Source organism: Larus michahellis, chromosome 6, assembly GCF_964199755.1.
Source record: "Larus michahellis chromosome 6, bLarMic1.1, whole genome shotgun sequence".
NCBI classification, from domain to species: Eukaryota; Metazoa; Chordata; class Aves; order Charadriiformes; family Laridae; genus Larus; species Larus michahellis.
In genome coordinates this window covers 68,354,230-68,368,951 of record NC_133901.1, presented here as the reverse complement: position 1 = coordinate 68,368,951, position 14,722 = coordinate 68,354,230, and the positions used below count along the sequence as shown (strand labels likewise).

The window sequence follows — 14,722 nt, the reverse complement described above, 5'->3', positions numbered from 1 at the left end:
GGATAACACGGCCAACATTTTACAAAAGTGGAAACTGAGGCACAGAGGGTTTGAGTGATTAGGCCATTAATATACTGGCCTTATATAGAAATATAGAAAACTAACGCTAGTGTTCAGCCCTCAGAATATCAGTACCAAATGAAAATGATTACTGATTTGATTTGGCACTGCTGTTCAAAAAGGATAGGTTATATTTTACATGGAATATGTACTGAATGAGGGACTTTTCGCAAGGATGTTGCACTGATTTAGCCCTGCACAAAAAGACCTCATCACATTTTAAGGCTAATCAGGACTGAAATACTTCATTTGGCTTATTTGTAAGGGCCAGCTAAGAACATTTTTGTGCACAGTAACATCACAGAGGTATCATTAAAGATACCATAAATAAAGAAGGAAAGAAAAACAGTAAGGTTAAAATAATTTCTATATGTGCTTTTTTCCAACAGATAATAATCGCATAATAATGAGAATCCTTCCTTACTGACATTACCGTTGTTTCAGGACTGCTATAATGTTTAAAATGAATGTAATGAATGAATGTTTAGATTGATGTAAATGATAAACTTATTTTCCCCTTGACTCCTTTGATTCAACTAAGCAGGCACGCAAAACAAGATTGAGAAGTCAGTTAAAGACAGTCCTTAAGGTTTTTAGGATGATCTGGTGACAATGAATGGTGCCTAAACTGCATTATCCTACTCCGAATTGGAGCTCTTGATGTTTGCCTTTGTGGTAGTGGCTTTTTTTAAAAGCTGATCTCATGCCATGTTGTGGGAAGTGGTCCTAGTGATCCATGGTGGTTGGTGGAGATAAAGTTAACTAAGCTGCTTGCTGTTGTTACAGATGGCACAAGTCTTCATCCTTTTGACAGGCATAAACCTAATCAGCTTCTCCTAATGACAGATTTAAACTCATATAACACATTGCCTTGTCCAGATGGGTCTACACTATTTATATTCATGTTATCATCTTCCACTAATATAAACAATATCCAGTTTCAGAACTTCACGCAGTTCACAGGTGTATTTTACATTTGCATTTCTTCATCGTTAGTGAATATGTTAGACACAGTCTTTGCAGTACTTCAACTCAATCTCAGTTTTGATTTGGGGAATGCTCCCTGGAGATCAGGCTCACAAAATAATTGTTTTTATACAAAATTAGGCACTATTTTTACATTTTTCAGCAGGGATTGTAATAGTGAATGAAAATTTGGGAAGAAAATCTTCAGAAATCATCTGCAAATGGCTACAATATTGGGGCTTCCTGAGTCTGCAAACAGCCTGCTTCTTAAAGATGTAAATTTCCCCTTCATCTCAGTAAGATTTTTAACAATAAAATTGAATTATGTTTTTTGAATATTGGCTATAGTTATTTTCGTTTTGGTCATTACAACAGATGGAACATTATAGATGAACAGATGAAATTTGACTTTGCAGATGGTTTCTATTTATCTACTATTAATCTATTTGTCTACTGTCATTGAACTGTTCTTTTCATCACTAAGAAAATAACAAAAGGCAATAAAGTGAATGAAATAAGCAACATTGCTCTAGTTCTCCTCCAGCAGCACCTATGATGTCTATAACCTTAGCACACAGTGCTACCACTGCAATCAAGTGATTGGATTCATATTTGGATGTGGACTCAAAAGTAAAAATGGTAATTCATTGGGGTGCAAAATCCCGAGAGTCATCTGGGGATGGCAGACGACCAGTGCAATGGGAAAAGTGGAACTCCAGTTTTTAGCTTGACAGATTTCATTTTTTTCAGATTTCATCTTTCAGGTAGAAATATTACATGTTTATGCAAGCCTTATGACTCTCTTTTGGCTATTAAAGATCCAAGTGCTGTTTTGTACAGTACATCCTTGACTTGCTGGCAAAAAAACCATCTTTGCCTGTTGGAGCAGGAGCTAATGTTAAAAAGAATGCCTAGGCTGATGTTACATGCAAGTTCACAGATGGCACTTTTGTCTCCCAGTTGTATCAATTGTTTTTAACTAATCACAAAGCACTCTGAGATATTAGCAAACGGAACTCTTAACATGAAACCATAACAGAATGTAGGGAACTGAGTATCAGTCACTAATACCCAAAAAGTGGATACTAACCATATTTCAAGTCAATGGAATGAGCACAAAATAAAGATTACAATTGTTTGTCCAGTTTAAAGTTCATATATGATTGGAGTATACACGATACCACCTTCTGTAATTAAAGGGCTAAAGTGAATCAAGATTGGTATCTTGTATCCAGATGAAATTCTTTTTTTTTGCTGTATGAGCAAACTCTTAAGTGTTACTTGGTGCAGTTCTGTACATCTGGAAATGAATAATTTTTTTCTCTGAAAAGTCTGATAGCCTCTAGGTTGAATCAAACCTCTTTAAGCTTCAGATGTAAGAACAGAACTTGCCATAAAAAGATACGATGAGACTGTAGGATATATTAATGCAAAAGGCTTAAGCATAATTTCCAAAAATCTTGAAGTCTTTTTGCCAATGGAAATGGTTTAATAGTGCCCTGGTTCTAATATTGGTTTTGGGCTGGCAAGTCTTCACGCAGGGACTAAATATTGTGTCTATGACAATTAGAAATGCTAAGGCTAGTTTATTAGAATGCATTAATATCTCCATGCTCAATGCTCCTGACATATATCACCTTTTGATGTGAACAGTGCAACGACTATCAGAGTCTACCAGAGAAACTGAAACAAAACCCCAACTTCATGTAAAACTATGAATTTAAACCTCCTGCCCCCTTGCATCATGCAGAGAATATCACATGGGTTTAATAAAACTGTGCAATGCTCCAAATTTGTGGGTAAAATCAGCTCTTTCTCATAAAGAAAGTGGTTAAGTATAATTTTCAGTTTACTGTTGGAAGTGGCATGGAAACTGTGAGTAATAAACAATGTAACAAGTAGGCATGCAACTTATTCCAACAGTTAATAATAATTACTATAGTTTCAATTGTATCAATAGGCTGTACATATAATACAAAGACACATTCAGAAATACAAAACCAAAATCTTTATAGTTGAATCTACAGCTTTTTTGTGAGGACGAAAAATAGGTCAACAGCTCACATTATACTAGGATAATAGTAAGAAAAGTGGGAGACGGCCATGTATAATACATCACACACATATTCCTCCCTCTGAAGTGCTGGAGGATTCACAGTCTATACCATGCTAAAACCAAAATGGAGCACATTAAAATCTAGGCATGTAAGGTCCAAAACTGTGCTGTAAAAATTAGGATTTTGATACTCATGAACTGCTTTTTTTTTAATTTTGTTTCTCTTCCCTTACTGCAGCAATCTTTGGGCTTCTGGCTGCAACTAGGAGTTGCTCACCAATTTAGAGTGTGTTAACATCAAAAATTGTTTTTGCTCCAGAAAATCTAGATGCTCCTCTCCGCCTCTTTTGGAGGATGAGTAAAAATGTGACATTGAACCTTAAGTGCAAGGAAATGGTGCTGTTTGGCTAACACTTCATAGAATCATAGAAAATAGGGCTGAGGGTCAAATCCCTCACCTATTTTAGTCTCTAACTCCCCAAAATAGTTATATTTTTTACAGCTATGCTGGAGGAAGCACATTTTGGGAATGGGAAAAAATGGTCTGAACTCATATTTCCCAAAGAACTCCTTTGAAAATATATGCCATTTGGTCTAATTTGATCAATTCCTCAGTCAGATCTATTCTGCAGAAACAACTACAGTGTTGGTTCACTAATAGAGTTTCCTGTTTTCTTTCATTGTCTCTAGGGAGATTATCTCATGGTCCTGCTTTCTTACTCGCAATTATACTGGTCCTGTTTCCTTCTAAAATATTTCTGTTGTAAATATGGCAACCGTTCATATAAAAAAATATTAGCATGATATCTATCACATTGTGTTTTGATAGCAAGAGAACACCCAGTCAGGTTGCCATGAACCCTTGAATCTTTTCTGATTACTTATACCCAGAAAAGTAGATTTCATTTACGTAACAAAATAAATCATTCTTACCTTTTATTTATGTTCAGTTCTATTAGAGTCCTACAAAATTCCCCACAGCACACTATTGCTTACACATGAAGCAAACAAACATATCCTAATCCATTTGCAAGGACTCATAGCTGGCTGAGGCTTGGGTTTGACCAAGAACCAAGAGTGCTAGCTGGATCACATGCATGCTGTGAAACCAGAGAAGTAAATGAGTCTGTCAAGTCCTAACTAGCATTTTATGACAAATTTAATTTGGCAAGAATATACAGTTCAGTATTTTGTCAAACTTGCCGAGGCTTGTGTATTCTGTATATGTATCTTGACAAACCGATATATTTTCATAGTATCCTGCATTCAAGAGCTTCTAATGAAAGCAAACAAAAATTAAATTGGACTTTGTTTCACCATGCAATTTTTAGAAGGCAGTACTTAAAAAGGATTATGTCAAGAAAAATAAAAACTATAATCTGTGATGGCTCTAGTCTGGCTGTCAGCAGTGAAACTCTTCAAACCATTAGTTTCTGCAACCGAATGTAGAATCAATTAACAGAATTTAAGCTATTCATTTAGTCTTATGCCTAGATCATAGATGTAGGGTAAAATTTTACTCTTTTCATACTTGTTATGGACATAAGGGGCTTCTATAAACGTTGTTCTACTGGCATCAGAAAATACAAAAGCTGACATGAAAGTTTTCTGCAGCCTGCGTAGTGACTTCCACCTCCCCCAGAATGAAGGCCCATCTTTCCAGAAAAAAGGTCAGTGGTCAGTATGAAAACTTGGTTTGACTTCCCTCATCGAAAGAAGAACCACAGCACGGACTAAAAGCTGCCCAGTCTTCGAGGTCAATCATTCTCTAATATTGCCATAAAATCATTCTCCAATATTGCCATTCTCTGATACTGCCATAAAAGATGATAGATACAAGAGAATTTTAAAGAAAGCTTCAAGTGGTAAGAAAGAAATATCCACAGTATTCTTCAAAGATGCCTTCCTCTCATCCAGCAGAATGGAAGTTGACAATGAAGACAGAGACCCTACCACACCCTGCAGGAGATTTCACAACCTGAACCTTCACAGAGATGTCTCCCCTTCGGCCCCTCGGCCCCACGCCCGTGCCTACTCTGGAAACTCTCCAAACTATTACTTCTATTTCTACCCTGCTTGCTTTGTATCGAGCCCCACAAAATAACAAGCAAACAATTACAATGTAAATTATTTTTTGTATAAGGGGGAAATGGTCTGCAGGCATAGCTTTGAATATGAAGGATAAGGCTGGAACTGGGGGCATTTATTTTATTTCTTTTTTGCAGTAGGCTGTTTGATTGGCTTTGAACAGGTTTCCTTTCTAATCAGCCCCACAAACCAGTGCCCATGTGACAATCCAAGCATATCTGGTCATTGTCCTGGTTTGAGGTAAAACAGAACCAATTTTCTGATTTGTAATTTTACTTTTTAGCTGGGCCTCTTCTAACTGAATGAAGTCTGAAATTAACAGCACATTGTTCAGAAACTGTTCACTCTCAGATTGATAAAACCTGATTATACCAAGGAATGGTATGCACAGAGGCTCTTGCTTAGACTTATTGCTGTAACAACCAAGGTCAGCTAACTTCACTGCTTGCCCCGTTAGAGGGTCGGAAGCGGAGAAGCATAGAGGGGTCCCACCTGCAGGGAGGAGCAGACGGGACAGGTGGCCCAACACTGACCAACAGGGTATCCCATCCCATCTGCATCACGCTCAGTATAAAAGCTGAGGGAACAAAGGGGCAAGGCGGCTCTGGCTCGCTTTTTCTTCAATGGCCGACGCCTGAGGAGGACCCTGTCTGTTCGTCTGCCTTTGATCCTGATCCGAGCATTCCTGACTCTAGTTCTGGAATTCAGCTCCTGTCCATCGCTGACTCCAGTCTGGGACTTTCCCTGTGTCTGCTGGTGACGCGATCGTCATCCTGGGAGCTGGATACGGTTTTGTATATATTGTATACTTTTTTTTCTTTAATTTTTATTATTCTATTATTATTTACTATTTTCTTATTTATTATTATTTTCATTAAAGTAGTTTAGTTCTTTTTTCTAAACTACTAAATATCCTTATCTCTTCCTCTGCTCTCTGAAGAGGGCAGGGGAGGGCCATCTGTCGTTCTGATTGGCCAATCTGGCCAAAACCATGACAACAACTTGCTTTACTGATAAAATAACCAAGCCATAATATAACTTAGATGAGCTTAGATCAGCTTTTTCATAGACTAGGTTGCTTTCCACAGCTTGCCCTGGGATTGTCAAAACGCTTGATGAACAACACTAACTAGACAATTCCGGAGCACGTGCAAAGTGACAACTGATCTCCCTAAGCCAGAGTGTCCAAGCCTGTTATTGTCACAGATCTCTGTTCTAAAGATGGTAAAATGCAAGGATGTAGATGTAGACGATGTAGATGTAGGTGCAGATGGCAGGGTACTGAAAACTAAGACAGTGAGGATTAGTTCTTCCATCCGTAGGCCTATCTGACATTTCTGGCCAAGTACCAGCCCCTCTACATTTCTACTTTCCCAAATCCCCTTAAAACAAGATGTATGGATATATGTATTACCATCTACTTAATTAATCTCTGAATTTATAATTAAAAAGCTTTGACATGAAGGGATGGAGATTCTTTTCTTAACTCCCACGTGTATAGCAGGTTTCTAACCTATATCTTGGGCTGTGTGGAGTGGAAAAGGTCTACTCCTAAGTAATTAGCAGCTTGATCCTGAATAGCTGAATCACAAGAAACAAACTCAAGCTATAAGCACTTTATTTTTTTGGATAAGATCAGATTTTGTAGGAAACACCAACTTTATAATACACATAGAAGCCTGTCTGCCATTGTCATCCTGTGTCTGTCAATATGATTGTTAGTTTCTGCCTGAAGATAAATCTATCTTTTTAAAGGCAGTTACTTGAAAAATAGTTTTCAAAATATACAAAACATACCAAAACATTGTGGTAGTATAAACTCTGTTCATTAAAAAATTCCAGAAATAATTGTCTATGGTCTTACCTGTTTACAACATATTTCAACAGAATGTCATCTATGTTCAAAATAATAACATAATCAAATTCTTGTTAATCTCAAACTAGTGAAGTATTATTTTAATCTGATTAGTTCTCCTAGTGGGAAAGGCTAGAAGTGACTTCAACTGCCTCAACATCTATAAAAGGTTTGGGTCACCAGAGGCAATATTCTGCCTACAGATGTTCAGTATTGTGTTTTACAGCCTGAAGCAAACATCATTATGCATGAAAGGATGAAACACCATAGTCAGTTCTCACTTAAGAACATCATGAAACATCTATGTAATCTTTGCAGTGACTAGCCAGCTAATTTTATCTATGAAATTTTGCATGAGAAACAAACATTCTTGTCGTTACATGGCAACTTAAAATCAACAAGCAATGCATTCTGAAACAAATCCTTAGAACTATTTCTGAAAAAGAACAACGGTGGAAGAGAGCCATATTTAAAAACTCCAGCATTTGCAAATAGCTATTACAGTCTGTAATGTTGTAACATGTTTTTAAAACAGCTATTTTAGGACATGCACACTTAATGATCGGTCTTCTGGTCTTAGAAAGATACTGACTAAATAGACATCATCTTGTAGACTACTTTATAGGTTTTGTGGATTGTAAAACAAGTTATACAAGAGCCCATGGAACTACAGAACCTCAAAGGAGACACTGTTTTTTTCTGGTAAGGAGAAAAGTTTCTTTTACTTGTAAGACACTCCCTTTGCCTTTTTGCAATGTCTAAAACATAATTAGTAAGCTGTTTTGAGTCTAGACATTTCTAATTTTAAAGAACTAATAAAAAATTACTTACCCAATTTTCCTCTAGACTAAAAATGAAAATGTACCACTCTGTCCCTGATTTTTATAACCTTCTGCACTCCTTCACGCCTAGCTGGTGTATGGATCCCCTTTCTCCCTGGATCACATGAAAGTGTTCTATTAATGTGAATTGGCTTATGTTTGAGAACACTATGCTGGATAGCTATGAAGTGTAAGGAATCTGACCCAGGGAGCTGTAGGGCTATGACACATCAGTTCTTCACAGGAATTCTCAGTTGCTGGATGAGAATAACACGAGATAGGTCCTGTACACGGGGTGCCGACTGCTGTCGTTGTTAGTATACTGTTTGCTTAAGGCAGTGAGACAAGCTCCACGATACTCCAATGTAACTGGAATTTTACCCTCTGGCTTTTCACTCGAGGACTATAACTACTAAGTATCAGGCTGTCTCTCTCACCTGACTAACTTAGTAAGCTATGTTTGGGAAAATGAATCAGTTTAGCACGTGGCAAACATATATAACCACAGCATGGCTAAAACTGATAGCTGCCGTAAGAAAACCACTGCAAGTCAGCGCTGCTCCACATATTTCATGAGTGATACTTTGCTGGAGTTCAGAAGAAACATTCAAAGTCTGGGAATGCTAGCAGATTACCTGGCAGGAGGGAGAGAAGGAAAAAGCAGAAGTCTCCTGCCTCCGTTCCATTCTTCATCCCTTTGCTGTGTTCAGTCTTGTCTTGCCCATGCAGTCAGAAAAGAGGGAAAGCAGCTTGTTTCTCCTCTTGATGGATAAGATGGATCTTTCAGACCACTTGTTTGAATGTAGCGGTTGAAGTTAGAGCGTCACATGTAAGCCCTTCAGGAAAAAAACATGCCACTTCAGTACAGAGTTGTTTTAACTATAAACCACCAAAGCACGTGTCATTGGAATAGGAAACCAACACCAATCATAGAAAAGACTTTTAAGTAGAGCATGCTTTCAGTTACTTGGTACTTTTGGAAAATCCTCCCTTGGAATACATTATTTCAGAGAGGAAAAAATTATTTCTTTCATAATAGCTTGTGAGTTACAGGTCTTTAAACACATGTAATAAAAATATGTTCACATCAGCACAAGATATGAAGAAATGATTGCTGTGATAGGATTAAATCTATCACAGAAGTGCTTAGGTTTAAGTCAATTGTTTGCATGGTGTTGGCAATGTCTAATAGGTGATAACTTCTAGAGATTGCTATAAAGAAAAGTGAATTCCTATGAATTTTCTGGGAATACAGAAATCATTGGCATATTAAAACTTCAATGTCCAAAAAATTGCCATGCAATTATGCGAAATATGGGCACAGCTCTACAGAGCACTAATTGGCTTTTTATTTTGCAAAAATCTGACATTGTTCTGCATTTGCTTTTAATTCCTTTTTTCCTCCATTAGAAACGTACTGGGTGGACCACCAAGGCAGCAGCTGTCTGGCTATTCTCTGCTCTGAGGCATCAGTGATGTATGTATATATTTCCTGCTCTTTCTTCCAAAGTTTTTTTTTCATTTTCCTGAACTAAATCACTGTTTGATTGTAGGGGAAAAGTGGAAGGTTTTGAGCATTTTAGTCTCTGTCAGCATGACTTCCACATGTTGTTGTAGCAACCTTGTGTCAATCTTTCACTTAATGAAACCTTCCAAGTCATAAAGAAAGAGTTCCTGGTGCCAATGAGGGTTTGATCCTGACAGGGTTTTTTCACTGACATTCCACCAGATTGGGCCCCAGTTTTTTTTCAGAGTGCTATTAATAATTGTTCTTTCATATTCCTCTGAAAATACCTTCTTAAACTGGCACAATGTATACTGTGATTTGATGGGCTGTAACCTAATCCACTTTGCTGAAAGAATATCTGGTGCCAGGTTTTTACCTCCCATGGGATTATCTGTAAATATGGAAATAAAAGCTTCCGCAAGAATCAAGTATATGAACTTACACTTCTACATTGCTAAAACAATTTTTTTAAGTTAGCTACACTCATTAAAAGAAATTACCCTCATCTGTATTTGCTTGCAGAGCTGGCAGCTGAATTGTAAGTACCTCAGACGTTTTATTTCTGATGTTTTCAATTAGTCTAGGCCCCATTTCAGATTACCAGGATTATCTTCGTGTCAGGAACAGCCATCACAGGGCAACAGGTCCCGTGTTGCAATGTTCTTAGACAATTAATTTCTCACTTTATCCCTTCATCCCCAATAGCAGCAATTATTTGGGTGTATTCAAGGGAAAGGCAAAAAGTTTATGCTTTAAAATCATATGCAACACTCCTGGGCAGTCACTAAACCGTCTCATTTAAAAACATGTCTTTCTTCATTAAGGCCCAGGGTCTTCACAGCAGGAGACCAATCTTCTAGAACTGGACAAATGATTAGATTTGATACTAAATCTAATGGTGGTAGATCCACAGTTTATTGGCTCTAGATGAGAGCACCTGCAGGCTGGGCAGCTTCCAAGCTATTTGAGATGCACCGTCAACACCACTGGTAATTCATTTCTCAGCACCATAAAAAATCCCCATTATTTCTCTATATTTGATGACAATGGAGACTGCCTATTGCTTCCTGAAATACAGTATCCATTTGAGCTGCTGTGTAGCATGGTATATACAAAGTATGCAGATTTAAGAACTAAAATTCAGTTGGAGATCCTCTGCTAAATGCCAGAAACTTTATGTGCATTTCTGCACTCTGACAGGAGGAAAAGGAAGGAACGGTGAAGTCTGCACACAGTGAATCTCTGCTAATAAATTTGAGATATTTATTTTAAGATTCCTTTATGTGAGTCTTCTCAATGGGAATAAGTTTTTGCATATATGCATTTATGAGAACTGAATGAACATCAGATGAAAAAATAGTCTGGTGAGTAAAAACAATTTGAGAATCTCACAATCAGCTGAACATGGACCGTTTACTTAAGTTACTGTTTTCACTGTTGATGATAACAATTGGCATATATGCACAATAGTCAGGAAAGTAGAGATCTGGTATCTGGACGAGCAGAACTCTCAAAATAAAAATGCAGGGGAATGTCTGGCAATATTACAAAGTGTTTAGTGCATATTAAGCATAGTCAGATGATATTTAAAAACTGTAACTCACATATACTCACATTTGTTAAGCCTATATTTCCATCCTGACATCTGGACTCACTGGGAGGAGAAAGTCCACATATGTTAAGGGCATATAAGGTAGTTTCTTAATAATATCCCCTTATATTTCCTCTCTTTCTGAAGCCATGTGTTGTGAGTAAGCTTACAGAAGGCAATGGCATTATTTTGGAAGGGGAGGTCTGGGACATAAGAGGTGATATTGCATGTGTTGTAAACTAATTTTCAGATAAATAATGTAATTCTTAAACAGAGTTAGTGGCATAGGTGGCAGAATCTGCTGGTTGCATGATAACACTTCTGGCTTCCAGCTGTTAAATTACGTTTGAAAATCGGCTTACTGTACAGTCTGCTTGTGTTTTCCTAAGAAAATAACTGTCAGTGAGATGCCATATCACTGTGAACGGGAGGGAAACACTGCTGTGAATTCTTGTGAATAATGCACAATATTCCCTTGCAATAGCTGAGACTAGTAGGAGCTCCTCACAGTCTGTCCTACAGCCTGAAACACTGGTTTTAGCCCTCATTCTTATGCACTTCTATACCTTTCACTGTATCTATCAGGAACCTGCTGCCCACAATACTGCTACAGCACAGGTCAGTAATCATTTACTTGATAAGGTAGCTTATGGACAACTGTTACAGTAAGATCTTGAAATACAAGATCTATTTACTGCGTGATTTATGCACTTCTTCCCATTGAAATCAACAGGAGTCATGAACCTAGACATCTTTGTACATTTAAGGCAGGCCTGCAGAACATATGTGCCTACATACATGCAGGATAATCACTGCTGGCACAATGGCTCTGTGTCCCGCTCTGGTTATGAGACAGCACGCTGAGGGTTGTGCTGACAATTCCACCCCTGAAATTCTGTCCTCCTGCAGAAAGCTGCAGTTATACCTTTGCCCTCAGTGCTCCCAGATTCAGTTTCTCCAGATGACCCAAGATGACGTGGTACTTGGTTGTGTTGTTTGAAACTGCCGGTCTGTTCTCTGCAACAAGAAGATGGAATAGGAATTAGGAGCCCTGAGAGCATCCACCTTGCGTCTCACCCACAGATGCACGGTGTATGCTGTGAGACCGGCGCATACGGAAGAGCAGCAGTAGGCTTTTCCTCTCATGCCTACCACTGCCAAGTGATGTGTGTAGCTTCAGTGAAAGAGGTTTTTGTCATGGAACTGAAAACTAAATTCCAATTAAACTCCCCTGATCTATGTAGAGTGGTCTTATTTCACATATAAATATAAGCTACTGTATGTATGTGACAGTAATTGAAATCCTTTTATAGTGCACAACATTCTTGTTAAAAGTGAATTTGTATGCTGCTTGGTATTTGTTGTACAATTGTGCTTTTTAGTGTTTAATTTTTGGTTAACATGGCTTGCCTCTTTAAGAACACTTTTTGCTACGATATTTTATATTTGAGACAAAGAGCGGTCTGTGGGATATTTTGCTCTTGTACCCAATGAGTAAAAGGCCCTGCTTGTCTAAGCACCAAGAAAGGTCAAACACAGATTTCAAGAAAGGAAGCATCATCTTCAAAACTGCAAGATTAGGGTTTGTTTGAGCCTGGATACAACAGGATTTCCTCAGCAAGGTACTAAACCTTTCACCTCATATTGAACCTTTTACTATGCCTCCCACCCAGCTCAGCATTTTGCATTTTGTACTGTATTACAAAGTCTTTGGAATAGGGACTATTCCTTACTACATGTTTGTGTACTGCACTGCACAATGGGCCCCAGTCTTGTTTGGATCCTGCCTTGAGACTTTCTGTGTTAGGGTCCAAAACCATATTACTCATAATGAATTTGCAACGCAAATTTGACAGCACTCTACTAGTCACACAAAGTACAAGAATAGAAAGTTGTTCAAAAGTTCAAACTATAATTAAATCATTTTGCACTGAAAAATGAAATTTTGAAAGAGAGCTGCAGTCTGTAGTCCAGCAGAAGTACTGATTTGGGGAAGACAAGGAAGATCCGCGACTGTATATTCAACCAGTCTGATCTATGAAGATGTTTCAGAACACCTGCTAAAAATACTCTAATAAAACACCACAATAATTAGAGCAACACAATAGTATTAATCACATAATGAAGTACAAAGTGTTATGTATATATTTTGTAGGATTATTTTAATTTTGAAAATTAAGCAGAGAAAGCTACAAACAAATTCTTAGATTCCTTGCAATGAAAAGGTATGATTTTTGAAAAGCCATTAAGAAAGTTCCTATAAATCAACTTTTAACGTACTATATTGTTATTCTAATCATGCATTATAATAAAACTCGTATTGATAATTTGGAATTATATTAAGTGTTACCCCTTGTCTTTGAAACAATGTATTGGGAGAAAATCATTCTTTAGAATAGATTTGTTGGAGACAATGGATTCACACAAGGAATTAATTTTGATGGGCAGTATTTTTGCACGGACCAGAGCTTGTGCAGACTTCTGAAGTTTCGTATTAATTGTGCCAACCTGTGGTAAATCATGCATTTAGATTTTGCCTGAAGTTTCACTAGTACATTAAGCTTTCAGGAGAACCCAACACACCTCTGGATTAATGCTCAACTGAATAATGAATGTAACAAAACATGGAGTTGACTATGTGTACTATGAAGAAGATTGTGTTTTGGGACTTCAGGGGAGGATGGAAATCCCTGCTACTTTATGTCTTCTTTCAAAAAATCTGGGATTCATCAATGCAAGTTTTTGTTGTTAAAGATCTGCCTTCTTAATAAAATGACTTTTAGTTTCTGTTAAAATTACAGAATACTTCCTCCCAATGCCTTTTCTGTAATAAAAAGTGGATTTCATCCTGTATCAACATGAAAGATTCCCAAATTTGAAAATCTCTTATAATGCTAGCGTTCATGATACACAGAATGCCTTCTTTTTCTAACTTGTTATACGAATATACATCAACAGTGAAAGAAGAGTTAATTGGAAGACATAGTCTTGCAATTATGAATCCTGTGAAAGAGAACTTGCTTTAGAACCAATATAAAATCAGACTTAAATTATCCGAATGATGATGAAGCTACTTCTCTTTGTCTCTCCGTCTGCTTTACCAGAAAATTTCCAGCCTACTGAAGCCTTCAAGAAGTCGCTGTGGAAGCGTGAAGGTTCTGAACTCTTGCCTCCTGTTTCACAATTTACTGAAATTGTAAAAATTTCTAGGCAATCCTATCACTATGTTTGAACACTAGATAGTATGCTGAAGCAGACAGCATACGCATTAGTGTAACACTATGAACTCCATGATTAAGGGATGTTACATGCTGTAACCAGGAAAGCAGAAATTAAACCTTTAGCACATAAGGCTGTTTTAAGACAGCAACTTAATATTATTATATAGTCTTTTAATTCTCTTTTCATCAGAATCTTCTGCAAACTCTGTACTCACAACTGAGGTAGACTGCTAATGATTGTTTTAACTGATTAGTGTAATAACATAAACCAAAAGTCTACTTCAAGGAACTCTTAAAGTAGGATCATCGGGATGCCAGAAATAATCATTCATCACACTTCCTAAGCTACAGATATTTATAAAACAGTTGTACTACTTATGATGATCTACGAGAAAATAAAGGCAATGAGGGACATTACTTGGCCCACTGCTCCAGATCAGAAGCCAGACCCACCATTACACTAAACTCAACTCTAATGATACTGGCACTGGGAAAGGAACGGAAAGAGTGGAGAAACTGTATATTAAAGAAATTTTAGTCTGTAATATAAAATGCTC

The 14,722-nt window shown here is 37.4% G+C and overlaps 1 protein-coding gene across 18 annotated transcripts in view; it reads right to left on the bottom strand.

Annotated features, from left to right (window-relative positions):
- Nucleotides 1-7,989, bottom strand: part of TACC2 (transforming acidic coiled-coil containing protein 2) — a 150,538-nt gene extending 142,549 nt beyond the window's left edge. For all 18 annotated transcript variants that reach the window (XM_074590240.1, XM_074590248.1, XM_074590242.1 and 15 more), the window contains exon 1: nt 7,857-7,989. The gene's annotated coding sequence lies outside the window, so the exon portion shown is untranslated. The remainder of the gene's footprint in view (nt 1-7,856) is intronic.
- Nucleotides 7,990-14,722: the final 6,733 nt, after the last annotated feature.